Below are 14,212 nucleotides of genomic sequence, written 5' to 3'. Positions count from 1 at the left end.
TTTAAAGTCTGGATTTCAGTACTGACAGATCATCTGGAGAGGATCCGCCACATTATAAATGACCATCTGGAGGACTTCGATCAGATTTGGAGGCCGCTCATTGAGCACCTGGAAACTATGAACAAATGAGAGCTATTATGTGGACTTCACCATTGCTTAAAATAAGCTGATAGCACTCTGGGATAAGGGAAGGGTGTAGGGAGGAGGGGTTTGTTTGTTTGTTTGTTTGTTTGTTTGTTTTGACCGCCCTTTTTGGTGCGTTTTGTTTTTTCCTGTTTTTGTTTTTGGGTTGGTTTTTTTTGGTTGTTCACTTTGTTTTTCCCCTTTTCTTGATGACAAAACTGTAAAAAGGAAGCAATGTCAGTGTATGGGAGAATTTGTGATTGTTATTTGTGCTTCACAATAAAAATATTTGAAGAGGAAAAAAAAACTGTCTGTGGGAAGAGACAAATTATATCAGGAAGAAACAAACTGGAGATAAATAAAGGTGTTTACACTCGTAGTTTATCCAGTTTTGCATGTCTTGAGGCTTTTGGGGGGGGTGTAGGAGAACAACATGTTCTTGATCTTTGGTGGGATATCCTTTTAGAAGAAACTGCTTTTGCTAATTTTTCTGATTCTGGTTCAAAGATGAGCACTGTATTGCACAAGTAAGCTTTTTTATTGGGGGAGGCGACCAGCAAAGTGTTAAACAGTTTGTCTGATATACCATGACAAACATATTTCTAGATATGAGAGCTACACTATCCTAAGTGAGATGGATCAGAGCAGGTTTTTACCAGAATCTTTCGATTAATCATGTTACACAAGATCCCAACACGATGCAAACTTGTGCCAAAGACTTCAAAGGCACCAGAAGGTTTGGCAACTCAGCACTATGGGAGATCCCTTGATTGCCTCTGAGTGGTCCAGATGTCGGGTGAACAATGTTTCACAAAAACTTTGGGAGACCTTTTATTTCTTTCTCTTTTCATTTTTATTTTTTTGTGCTTCCAGAATAAAAGTTGAAGCTCTAAGCATAATATTTTGTGCATACTTTATAGAAAAAAGCAGAATCGTGTGACGCTGTATGCATGCACATGAAAATACATGAGGATTTGGGAGGTTAAATCCCAAGTCATGATCTGATTGTGTAAACTGAATTTAATTGGCTTGTGTGTTATGTAAAAACAAAAACAGCTAGGGGAATGCTCACATGCCGATCAAAGGATGAGAGTGGTTGCAGCTCTTTGAGACCTCATCCAGCGAGCCTGTTATCAGTGAAAAGACAGAAAAGTTCCTCTGTGCTCACACGAGGTGGTGCCATCGATAATGGTGACAATAGGAGCTGCTGATCTGGTTGCAGCATCGCAGACTTGTGGGATTGGGACAAAGACGCAGGAAAGTACAGAAAAGCAGCTGGGAACAGAAAAAATGGAAAAACGGACCGAGCGTTAGTGAAGAAGAAAACTGCCAGAAACAAAGAGCATTATTAAATTCAAGCAAGATAAAAATAGGGGCTCACATCATCATATTTAAGCACTTTAAATGTGACAAAAGCAAGGAGAAAATGTACTTGAACACAGCCACTGTGACTTCAGGATATTTTTACCTTTATGCTGATTGCAAGCTTGATTTTCTGGAGCCACAGTTTACCATATTTGGACACGAGGGTGGTGTGGGAAGCTATCACTTAACAGATACATGCTAATGAGACATCCAGTTTCATCAGATGCTTGCTGTGTCTCCCCATTATGCTCAAGGTGGCTGTAGCAGAGGCACAGGCAGGAGACACTGGTTTGTGTCCCATTGTGATCCTTTGTGTTCTGTTTTTGTTTTTTTTTTCTACTCACGTTGTAGGTTTCAGTGCCTAAAACTACATAATTAGGGTTAGAAAAAGATAAGAGCTTAGGTAATGATGCTCACTGGAAAGCAACAACCTGGGAGTTGCTGATCTCTCGGGACTGAGAGTACCTGAGACCACGGCCCCAACTTTAATCTTTAACTAAATCCAAACCGATGATCATGAAGGGGGAAATCAACAAAGACCAACATTGTGTGGTGTTTTACTCTTTCTTTGAAGCCAGCCTCAAATGGCTATTGGAGGAACTAGGTTTGGTGTTTCTGTGTTGCCTTCATTTTTCAGGAGATGATGTGAGGGAAGCTCGGTTGATGTCTGCCCACAAGTTAAGTAGAAGCATTAGAAAAATTTCTAAGGTAAACCATGACATAAAAATGACACATTTTTCATTTGCCTAATCAAGTTTTTAACATGTCTAGCCCACCCTTCGTCAGATGTAATGTTTAGAACATGTCTTTATGTTTCCAAAGGACCTTTTATTGTCATGATATGATGAAAGCATATTTACGAGTACATATTACTGCTTCCATACCTTTTTTTCTCTTCTATGTCGTTAAATTCCTTTTAAAAAATTTGCAGTATACTGCTGTAATAATGAGGATTTTACCAGACCACCATGAAGCTATGGTTCTGTTCAACAGCAATAAATATTATTGCTACCTGTTTGACAATGTGAAATGTTCTTGTTCTGCCTCTCTGGGTTTCCGCAGGAACTAAGGTTTCACACTTCTAGGTTTTTTCTTTGACGAGTTTTAATGCCCAACTTCCTACACACCTTTATGTCTGTTAGAACATTAAAGCATTTCTCAAAGTCTCCCAGCGTCTCATTTAGGAGTCCACAAACAGGGATTTATGTGGTTCATACACTGAGTCATAACTGTGGTTAAGAAAGATGGTAGCCACTTCCCCTGCCAGTGGCGGACTCCCTCAGACATCGGCGCGTTGGTGGTTCTTTGTGTCTGGGGATGGGCGTCCAGGTACACACTGGCTCACTCCTTGGCGGCCGCTTATCGGGGCCTGGAGCCTGGGGCTCGCTCGGGCCACTTCGGAGGTGGGGTGCCCCCGGCCTCTCGGCCTGGGGCTCGGTCACTCAGGCACGGCTGGCTGCCGGCGGAGCTCACGGGCGCGTCACTGCAACTCCCCCTGGCTTCTGCTCCGCGGCTGCTGAGTGAGCCCTCATCTGGGACTCTCCTCAGCTCTTTCTGGGTGTCACAGTCTGGCGAGGGCAGACTGTAGGTGTTGGCAAAAGGACCCAAACGCAACTCCATAAACTGAACGTGGCGTAGAGTTAACAGAAAATCAGCCGTTTATTGAGGCCAGCAAAAAGGGAGTACAAACAGCAGGACACAGGTGAACACTAAACCATAGCCTAAACTGGGTGAACTAAAGCTAAACATGAAAAACCTTAAACGTGGTGAACTGACATAGAATGCTGAAGTGAGGGTATGGATGAGCAGACGACCTGACAAATGACATGCAAAAACAGAGGACTTAAATACACACGAGGTGATCAGGGGAAGTGGAGACACATGAGGAAACAGCTGACTAACATGAACCTAATGACAGGAGCAGTGAAGCTAAATACAAAGAACCAAGAACACACGACTCCTTCCAAAATAAAACAGGAAACATAATGAAACGCAGACATGACAACCAGAACTTGACAACGTAAGACACAGACATGAAACACATGAAGAGCAGGGGAGACTTAACATGGGTTGGAAACACGGGGGGGAATTAATAAGAACTAAAATCACCTAGGCATGGTAACAAATGAACTTAGAAAACCTGGAGGGCTTAAACACAAACTATAAACATCAAAATGAACTAAAACTCAAAACACTGGGTCATAAGACCCAGGACCGTGACACTGGGACAGTGGCGCGGCTGCCCCTCTGTTGGTCTTCCTTGGTCTCTTGTGTTCTGGGGGCCTCTGGATGTCTGGAGTTTTGATCTCCTCCATACCTGCTTCATGCCCTGGAGGACGGGGCTGTGGCCCCCCCACACCCTCTAGCAGATCATTACATGAAGGAACCTTTTAAAAAAACAAGCGCGTCCATGCTCACAGGTGTACACACGGGTGATCACACCCACAAACTACACCCTTTTTGGCTCCTACCTCAAAGCACACTGTGTTCTGTTGATCTTATGTGCTGCACAATAATGTTTAACACTTAGTATTTACTGTTATATTCCCATATATCATTGTGATGTTGTTTATTATGTTGCTCTTGTTCTCTTCTGCTTGTTTTCTTTTTTCTTTCTCAGCAGGTGATCCAGGTGATCGATATATGCATTTTTTTTTTTTCTTCTTTTTTTTTTTTTCTGCTCATTCTGTTGGTTTTTGTCTTTTGCCCTTCTCCCCCGTCCCTCCTCTCAGCTGTTTCTCTTTCCCTCTTTCTTTCTCCCCTTTTTTCCCCCAGTCAAGTCTGTCCCGTATTCAGTAAGTGAAAATAAAATGAACAATAAAAGGTGAATCAAATGGACCATTACGGCAAGGCTGGGATGGTCAATTTGGTAAAGTAAATCCGTTGGGCATCTTTCTTTGCCTTTAGACAACAATTCTGATGCAAAAGAGCCAAACGGGACAGGCAAAAAAAAAAAAAAAAAAAGAAAGATGGTAGTTTGAGTAACACCAGAGCTTCCTCGTTTGCTCACTTTTGCCTGTAAAATCACAGCAACAAACCACACGGTGACCTGATTGTAAGATGACCCTCGTTTCTAACATCTGTTTTAGAGCAAAATGAAGGAAATAGTTTGACTCCTGCATATAATCATTAATAATCTCTGGATCACGTCCTCTCCTTCCAAGCTCATTGCCTGTGACAGCTGTAATTCTTCTGCTTCGTTTTTGCAGCTGTTCTTTACAGAAAATCATTATCTGTCATAAAATGAAAGAAAATACAGAGAAGCTAACACCGATACATTACAAACTGAGTAATTTAAATACTTTTAATTTGAAAGCAGAAAACTCCCACCAATGCTTGTGAATTATATACTTGTGTACTTGTATTTTTTCATACAAGCCATAAAGGAGCCATTTCCAGCTTTTGGCTTGACAAGGATTCAGCAATGCTTTGACAAAGTGTTGAAAATACTGTCTTGAAACAGACTGAAAATAGTGAGGTTAGGTAAGAGTTAGTTAAAAGCAGGAGAAATTCTGCGTTTGCAGGTTGGAGCACAGTTGGAAGGTTGTTGGAGGATAAGTCACCTGACCTTTAATACCAGTGCCCCAAGTTCAAGTCACATTGCAGTTTTTTCATAAATCCTTCTCTTGTTTTTTTAAATATGTTACTAATTACAAATGTCCCACTTGGTTATGTTTAGCCATTAAAAACTGCTTGGTTCAAGTGAGGCATGAAAAGCTCTTGAAGAGGTTTACAAAAGTATTCTGTCTTGGATTGTGTGTCTTTTTTAAAATATCTGTTAGGGCAACTTCTGTAATGGTTAAGAGTAATTCTTGGTCTTTAGATTCTTTGGGATGTGTTGTTATTTAAGACGCTGGTATCAGTAAAACAGTGTGTGGTGAAGAAATAAATATCATCTTCAATTTAAGCCAGTGAGTAAAATGCTTTATGATGTCCAGCAGCTCTCTTTGGTCTCGGGGCCCCATTTCAGCATTAGATCGTTCCTCTAATCTCCCAAGCATTTGTTTTATCACCCTGTTTAATCAAGATCTAATCTTCTGGAAGAGTCTGGAGCTCTGAAACTCTCCGATCGACGTACACCATAACAGCCAGTCGCGCCTAGGCCTGTATTTAGGCAGTTGTCCAAAATTAAATTGGATTCTAGGAACTGCTGACCGGCTGAAGACCTGAAGTGTTTTGTTTTTGGCAGAAAATGGCAGGCTGTACTGGGTTTCTTTTATTCACAGAGAGTTCGAGGCATGTTTGGCACAACAAGCTACAATCAGACCCAGCTCGACCAGGCGGAGGAAAGCTGTTTTTTCTGGAAGTCTACTGTGGAACAAGTGCACTGTGGGACAGACAGAACTTTATTGCATAAGAGAAGATTTTTATCTAATTACACTCCAAGAACAATTTTTGTAGCCCCATGCTGCTCAGGCGAACTTTAGGTTAACCTTCAACTGGGAATCTCAAAGGAAACAAAGAACCAAAACTGGATGGGAACCCTATGAATGTTGAAGCAACTGATCGGGAGATTATTTCCATTTGATGAATGTTTAAATGTCTGGACCCAGACCCAGCCTCACTCTGTGGGGCTGTGTATTCACATCATGCGGTACCTAAAGAGCTTCATGGCTTTGACATCATCGTCACCAAAGTGATGAAGGCGGGTGCCGGTCATTTCAACACACTTATCAAGTGCTAACAACACAAAACAGAAACACACAAGTGGTAGTTACAGGCCAACTAGTGGATGTAGTGCAGCTTTCAATAGTTAAACACTGAGATATATCTGTTTGGTAGAGCACAAAAACAAAGCTAAAAACACTCCAAATTACTTAAAAGTTCACATGAATTTGTCTCTCGTGCAGCAGCAACAAGCCCCATGGATGATCTTCCTAAAATGATACAACAATAAGACACAGCAGGTACGTCTCAGGTGAAATTATGAATTGTACCATTATCCCTGAAACTGAAGCTGCAGAGGGGGATCTTAGCAGAACAGGGAGCAGCTCACTGACAGAATTATGGAATAAAACCACCCAATTCATCAGATTTTTTAAATGAATATGACTCTATGATTTGCTTTTTTTTTTTTTTGTTGTTTTAAATGATTTGTTTGGGAGTGTGAACATATTGTACCAGCTGCTTCACTTTAGCTGTCTCTAGACTTCAGTGTCTCAGCTAGGTGTGCCTGACCAGCACTGAAGTTGGACCTTCAGAGAGTTGTGCATAAACAAAAGCCTGCAAACCTCAATGAACCCAAGCCTGCTGTAAAGAAGAGTGGACTAAAATTCCTCCACAACAAGAGGAGACAGATAAAGTCTCAGAGAAAAGCATTACTTCAGAGTTATTGCTACTGAAGTCGGTTACAGTGCAAAGATTTTGATCAATGGTTATCATTAGTTTCAAAAACTCTAATAAGGACTAGATTGTTTTCTAGTAATTGACAGAGAGTGAACTCTCTTTTCACTGTGATGTTTGCCTCTTTCGGTTCTGTTTTGGACAGCTGGAAGCTCAGTGGTGCAGCGCTGAGAAATTAACATTACAGTTACTCAACTCCTCATTGCAGCAACAGGCTTTCATTATATTTGGGGTTTAAAACCTCGTGTGTGTTGGGTTTTACAGCACACCATATATGATTTAACATGACATGATCTATGGGTAGAGTTTGAGCTCAACATGAAGCATTTGAGAGGAAGACTTAAAAAGATTTTGACTCAGTGTGAATTCAACCAACAAGCCTTGGTAATATTAGTGCCTTGCTTTGTGCACAGTGACTTTCCCCTGACCCAAAAGCCCTTTGAATCAGTGTTGATGTCTCAAGAAAGAGGTTGGTTCAGAATGTCCAGATTATACGAATACTTTTCAGGGAAAGATTATGATTTCCAGGATTCGTGGCTTGGAGGCGTTGTGTTTTTGTAGGAACAGCACAGTCAGTGGGGGTTTGGAGCCACTGCTGAAGAACAACATGCAGCGGAACTAAAGCTGAATGAATCTGATTCATTTGGGAACAATAAACAATTGAGAGTGCTCTGATGATGGAGAGGTTATCAGGACTCAGCTGAGCGAGAAGAGAACAGCACGTGAAGACAAAGTGTTCTGACAGAGAAAAAAAGAAAATGGGGATTCCCTTTTGTCAAGCATGTCAGTCACACACAGGGAAACAACTGTTATTCTCATTAATCCCAAAGATATTTAGGTTTTTAACAGAGTAATGACCAGCAAATATCAGCCCAGCTTTAAATATTATCTGTTTATAACAGTGAATGCTATAATTACAATATTAAAATAATAAAAACCAAACAATAAGAACTGGAGAATATTTCAGGAAAGAGTGAAAGTGGGTTTTTTTCTAATGTCACCTGGATGCTGAGTCTTCGTTAAAGTGGAACATCATGGGAGTTCTGGCTGTTCCACCTTCAGTTACCAATTTACTTGCACGCCGTCCCTGAACAGAGCTGACGTTTACGCTCCCCTGAGGACATCAGATAAAAGTGACTTCAAGATCGCACGTGACATGATAGATGATAGTGGCCTCTGGAAGGAATGTTTTACTGGAGGTCGGTCATAAAAAATTACTCCTAGGAGAGATTTTGGATCTCAGTGACATCTGGGCCGAGTACACACTGAGGGCCGAGACTTTAGCTTAGATTATGTGCATCCGCGCATTTACCGACTATGTAACCTGTGACACTGATTGTAATTGCACTTTATATTTCCATATTTGTAACGCACTGGGGTTTGCTACGGCTTGTGAAGGTTATATTGTCAGTTTGAATATAAAACCTTGTCTTGTCCTGATGTGTGATTCCAGACGTGAGCTGGACCTGAGGTGGGAAGTAACAAACACTTCTTTACTGTAGTTAAGTACAATTTTCAGGTATCTGTACTTTACTTGAGTAAGTTTTTTTCTGACTACTTTTTACTTTTACTCCCTACATTTTTAAACAAACATCTGTACTTTCTAATTCTTACATTTTCAAAACATGCTTGTTACTTTCATTTCATGCACTTCTTCAGACTTCAAACTGATTTCATTCTAAACAGAAATACATGTATGCCAGTGCTGTTCATTTATTAATTATGACGTGTGATTCTTTTCCCCACACTGAGCTGTTATAACCAGGTTAGTTTTCCCCACATGCTGAATCCACTTTAACCCCTGGATGTAATTTTTCTTCACATTCTAGCTGAGTATAATAAAAATTTAAAAAAAGTTAGACTAACGTTTTTATTCCTGTCTACTGATGATATTTTATCATTGTGTTAACACAGCCCAAGGTTCAGTTAGCTTTGCACAAAAACAGAAACGTCCTCCAAACAGCTACTATTTACTTTCTTACTTTGAGTACATTTCAGGGCCTGTACTTTTTTACTTTTACTTGAGTAAAGACGTTGAATCAGTACTTCAGCTTTTACTGGAGTAGTTTTGAACAGTAGAATTTGTACTTCTACTTGAGTATAGAATGTCTGTACTTTTTGCCAACTCTGCCAAAAAGGCAGTAAAAGAGCTGATGATCCTCTCAAATGTGCATCCTTAGCCAACATAAAGGACGAGTTAGCCACCTTAATGTGATAAAAGAAAGACTGTGCTGACCGGTCACTTGTGTGCTTCACTCTGATGCAGCTTCACTCCAGTACATCTGCCTACAGCAGGATACCTTCACTGTTTTCACTATTTATCTTGAAAACTGTTTAGATTCCTACTCACAGCTGCTGCTCAGCAGATATCGACCCACATCATGGATCAATTCTCCAGATCAGGAACATGCAGCTGTGAATGCAGAGAAGAATCAGTACAAACGGGGGAGAGAAAAAGACACAAAGTTAAAGGTCACAGATTCTGCTAATTTTTTTTCTTGGCCTCTACTGGAGTAACCTTGCTTGGTTCCCAGTTCAGGATAACCTTTATAATATATTTTATAACCTCTCAGTTTATTCTGTCTTGTGGCCTCCTGCTTGGGACGTGCTCAGGATGCTTGGACTTGGACTAAATTCTGTGACATGTCTGTTTCCATCTAATATATAAGTTAATTACAAGCATAAAGAAACATAATCACAGAGAAAATTGTTAAGTTTAGTTCTTTAATGCTCACCACTACCCACACAGTGGATATTCATCAGCAATAAGTCACTGTGGTGTCTGGGCAGCTGTCAGTGCTTTAGAGATTACATTTCTAATTCAGTAGATCGTCTTCTCTAGTAGAGCTCTGTTGCAGGTGGTGGTAGATATACCACCACACTGTTGTTTTGAGCCTGAACATGAGGCTTCGTGGCTGGAAAGACACCAGACTGATCCTTTAAAGCTGCAGTGAAGTACTGCGATCAGTTTAAGTAGTGGCTCGACCCCTGCAAGTCTTTTAATAGATAGCTTTAAAATGTTACTGGAAGCCCATAAAAAAGCGTCCATCAGCAGACCATCGGATTGGTTCCAGCACTGCCCCTAATTAGGAGCTGGGTCCTACCCAAGAGTTTGTGCTCGCCCTAGCATGTCCAGGCTCCAGTTTTCGCAAAGCTTCTTGTGACAATTTTAACTGTTGATGGTGCCTTACACAACACAAAGTAAACAGAACTAAACAGATAGGAGGAACAAACTGCAGCTTCACCAAGGTGACCCGACATCCTCTTATCTGTCGGTCAAGTTCCTGCAGTGCCTCTCCTGTCTTTAATCTCGCAGGTTGCAGGACATCCAGTTGAAACCGGCGGTCACGGTGTGAGTGGAAAAGCTGATCTGCAACACGTGGAGAAAGGCTCCTCGGCCCCTCCGGGGTGTGATACGTGTCAAACAGCACTGAGATTAAGGGAAGGGGGTTAGAGCTGCAGTGTGACCGTGCAGCTCAGCAGGCATGTTCGCAGCGGCGGGTAATCGTGTCAGACAGGTGACAAGACTTGCTGTGAACTGCTGACCTGAACCCGATGCTGCTCACGCCAAAGTCACAGAGGAGAAGGAGAAAAGAAGCAGGAACAGGGTTATTAGTGCTGAGACAATGGGCCTCGCTCTCAAACAGTGTATACGACTGCTTTTCTTTACCTCAATCTGTTGCAGTACGCTGCAACCAAAGTTAGAGCTACCTTAGCAGCTTCCATATTTGTACCCAGAATGATTCATGTTTGGATATTTTACAAAATGTTAACATTTATGTTACAGTTTTTCAAAGCAACAATAAAAAATGCTTGTGAGTTTAAGTAAACAGCAATGAAGAAAGGTTTCATGCATTTACCACAGTGATCATAGCTCACATTTAAATGTTTGTCATATAAAATTAATATTCAGAGAACAATCAATTCTTGTTGGATTTTATCGCTTCCCCTCTGGTTTCAGAGAAACATCCCACATCTGGGTGTTATTTTCTGTTCTCGTGGGGAGTTTCTCAACTCATGCTGACAGATTAGGTGCTTTTTGTCCTCCAACCTCCTTCCTTCTTTTTCGTTGGTCTCTAATTCTCTTTTTGATGTCAAACCTTCTTTTGTTGATCTGAGCCACAGTCCCAGGGGGCAGGCAGCCTTCACCACCTTGATTATTCCAGCTTTAGCACTGGACTACTTCTGGCTTCAGCTTTTGTTTGACACTGATTTTTCAGACTTTTTCAGAATACATCAAATACATCACAGCTGTCGCAGTGATGCACACACTAAGGTAAATGAATTTACTCAAACAGAGAAATGAGCTTGGACTGACTGCTAACGCTGGACACATACAACCAACAAATACACTTTCGATTAAAATCATACTCAGTGTGTACCCTTAATTAATCTCGCTTAATCTACAGTTTTGTGTGTGAACAAGGTAAGAATATTTCACATCAGTGTCTCTGAACTAACCTTTTGTGCTTAAAGGTCCACAGGGACCTTTGTCCTATGTCCAGGGAAGACATAAGGAACACTGGAAAGATTTATTTACATTTTGGCTGAGGTGTAGTCATGTTTGAGAAGAATGCAGCTCATGAAGAGCAGTTTGCTCAATCCTCCTAATCCTGAATGTCCTCTCAGCCTGTCACAGTACTTTGTTTAGTCCCTGATTAATTTGGCCCACAGCAATTGAACTCTGAAGGTTTTAATACCAAAAGCAAACAAAAGCAACTCTCAAAACATTAGCTGTTCCCAATACAGAGTACAGCATGTTAATACTTGCTGAGATTTGAAAGCTCCAAAAAGTCCAAAGTGCAGCGTTCAGTGGAACAGCAACGGGTCTGCTTTGTGGTCTCAGTTCACCGTTACCCGCCTGTGCACAGATCAAAAGTCTACTGACTGCCTCTGAAGTCATCTGATACACCAGTCTTGAATGCAGTCTTGGTTTTCAAGTATATAAGCACTTAAAAAGAGAAGAGCAGACTAATCCTGAGTCACCCTCTCTGCGCGCAGGACTTGATGAGATGCTGGAAAGCTTCCTCTGAGAGTCTGCTCAGGGTCCACATGATTCATCATCTCTTTCGTGCACATCGACGGTTTGCTCTGTTACTTCACAGTAAGGAGTTCCTGGGTTCAAAGCTGAGCTGTGTAAAGTTTTCATGACCTCCATCTGTGTAAGATGTTATCAAAAACATGCTAAATGCCCTTGACGTTTTGAGCTGCCCCCCTACAGCTGCCAACCTACGCTTCCATCCATCTTTGTTCTTAACTGCTTGTTCCATTTGGGGGAGGATGGAGAGATCCCAGCATGTCCGACATTGAGTGGGACTATGATGGTTTGGCTTTGACCATAGGACAAATGTGTTTTATCTGAGTACCACTTCTCTTCTCTCAGGTGTTGTGTCAGTTAGCCGTCTTCAGGTTTTTTCTTTTTGAGCTGTTAACTTTTGTAAATTAGAGCCAAATGAAATGTGGGACATAGGATAGAATCCAATACAGTCCTGCATGAAGTGGAAAAGCTAACGATCCTAACTTAGAGTTGCAGGGGGGCTGAAAGCTAATCCAGCTGTAATAGGATGAGATGTGGGCTGCACCTGTCCACCATGGGGCCGACGCAAAGTCAGACACACTCACTCTGACATCACAGGCTCAGGGAGGAATACGAACTTCACACAGAGATGGAAATGCTGACCGAGGGGCTTCTAGCTGTCAGGCGACTGCACTAAAAACTGAAACTCTTTAGAAACAGCCTGGATGTTATCAGAAGGTTTCTCGTAAACATGATGTGCAGAGGCAGGTCTGTTCTCTGCAGCACTTTTATGGTGAGAAACATGAAAGACCACCTAAGGCCAGCAGCACCTGCTGTTTGTGGAGAAAGTAAATTTATTGTTGACTTTTCCATAAATTCTTGGAAGCAGCAGCTTCTGAAAGCTCACCTGAGATGACGCGTGCCATCGTGCTGTCTTTAAAACGTTTACAGGTCCAACAGGTTCTGGAAGAATACAATAATAAGCTTTATTTATAAAGATCACAAAGTGATTTACAGCAAGTCCAGATAAAACAAATCAGCACAATAAAACCTGATAAAAATCAAACTTCTAAAGGCGTGGAAAACAAATAACCAAATTTCCCATCATCCTGTTCTCATATCAAATGCGTCTTCCTGAATTCTAGTTAATATTGTGATAAATAACCAAAACAAAACAAGTCTGATCGTAGAAATTTTACACAAGAATTTAAAAAGTGGCTACTCAGCATGTTAGATGTGGACACACGTGGGTTCAGAGAAGACCTAAACCGCTTTGATCAGATTAAAAGAAGAAACAAAAACAAACCTAGAGCTCCGAGACCAGCCCCGTCTCGTACGAATAACAAACCAAATTATTTGATGTCTTTCAGCAACACATTTATTCCTGTGTGTGCATGTTCAGTCCTTGAACGAGGTCCCTTGGCTGCAGCCCTGACACTGATGTATAATTTACAGTTGTAGAAATGATGGATGAATTCATGTCAGCGTCCATCAGAGTACTTTCTTGGAAATGTATCACTTCTTTTTTCAGAAATCATGAGCACAGTTGTCTGGAAATTAGTGTTACCCAATGCAATATACAAATGAAATCAATGACAGCATAAAAAGGGAAGCTTGATGGAAAAGAGAACAAAGTTAGTGTGAGCCGAAATAGTAAATTATGTAGAATTTGGCTCTTTGGAGCCAAAACAGAAGGAAATAAAAGAAAAGCTTCAGCATGCACGCTTTAGTGATGTTAGCTAAACAGCAAAAATTGCAACTTGTACTTTCCAGTTCTTATTCTATAAGTAATTTGGCCTCACTGGCCAGATTTAAACTGTGAGAATTTAGACTTTAGAGTAAACCCTGAAAACACGTCATCAAATCCAGCTTGTCACTTCTTTTAATGTTCAAGCCTCTCGCCCCTGCAGTCAAAGCTCATCCCAGCTGTGTGTGGACTTGTTCTCCGAGTGTGCGATGGGATTTTCTGGCTTCTCCTGCTGTCAAAAACATACCAGGTTAACGCTCCTGTCAAAGTGGCGTCCTCACTCTGAGCCATCCTCAGATCAGCGGCTCTGAGTGCTCCTGCATTTTTTCAAATGATATAGGTTAAAGGCTTGGTTGGAGTTAGACAAAGGACAAAATACACTTTATTTTCTTTCAGCTCATCATTAAGAGCCAAACGTCAAACAAATGCAACAGCGCAAGAGTTAAGGGGTCGGCATTTGGCTGTTGCTCAACAGCTGTTAATCAGAGAACAGCCCAGCTCCTCTCTTTGTCCCTGGCTGGGAGTGTCAAGCACCAAATTTAAATGAGTCGAGAAAGTTGTTTCTGAGCCAAGTTTCAGTCAGAAAAAAGCCCAACAGTTCCAAGTCTCCTTTGTCT

The sequence above is a fragment of the Simochromis diagramma genome, unplaced genomic scaffold (genome assembly GCF_900408965.1).
Source record: "Simochromis diagramma unplaced genomic scaffold, fSimDia1.1 OVJJ01000603.1, whole genome shotgun sequence".
In the NCBI taxonomy this organism is placed as follows: Eukaryota; Metazoa; Chordata; class Actinopteri; order Cichliformes; family Cichlidae; genus Simochromis; species Simochromis diagramma.
This window is presented reverse-complemented; position numbering follows the sequence as displayed.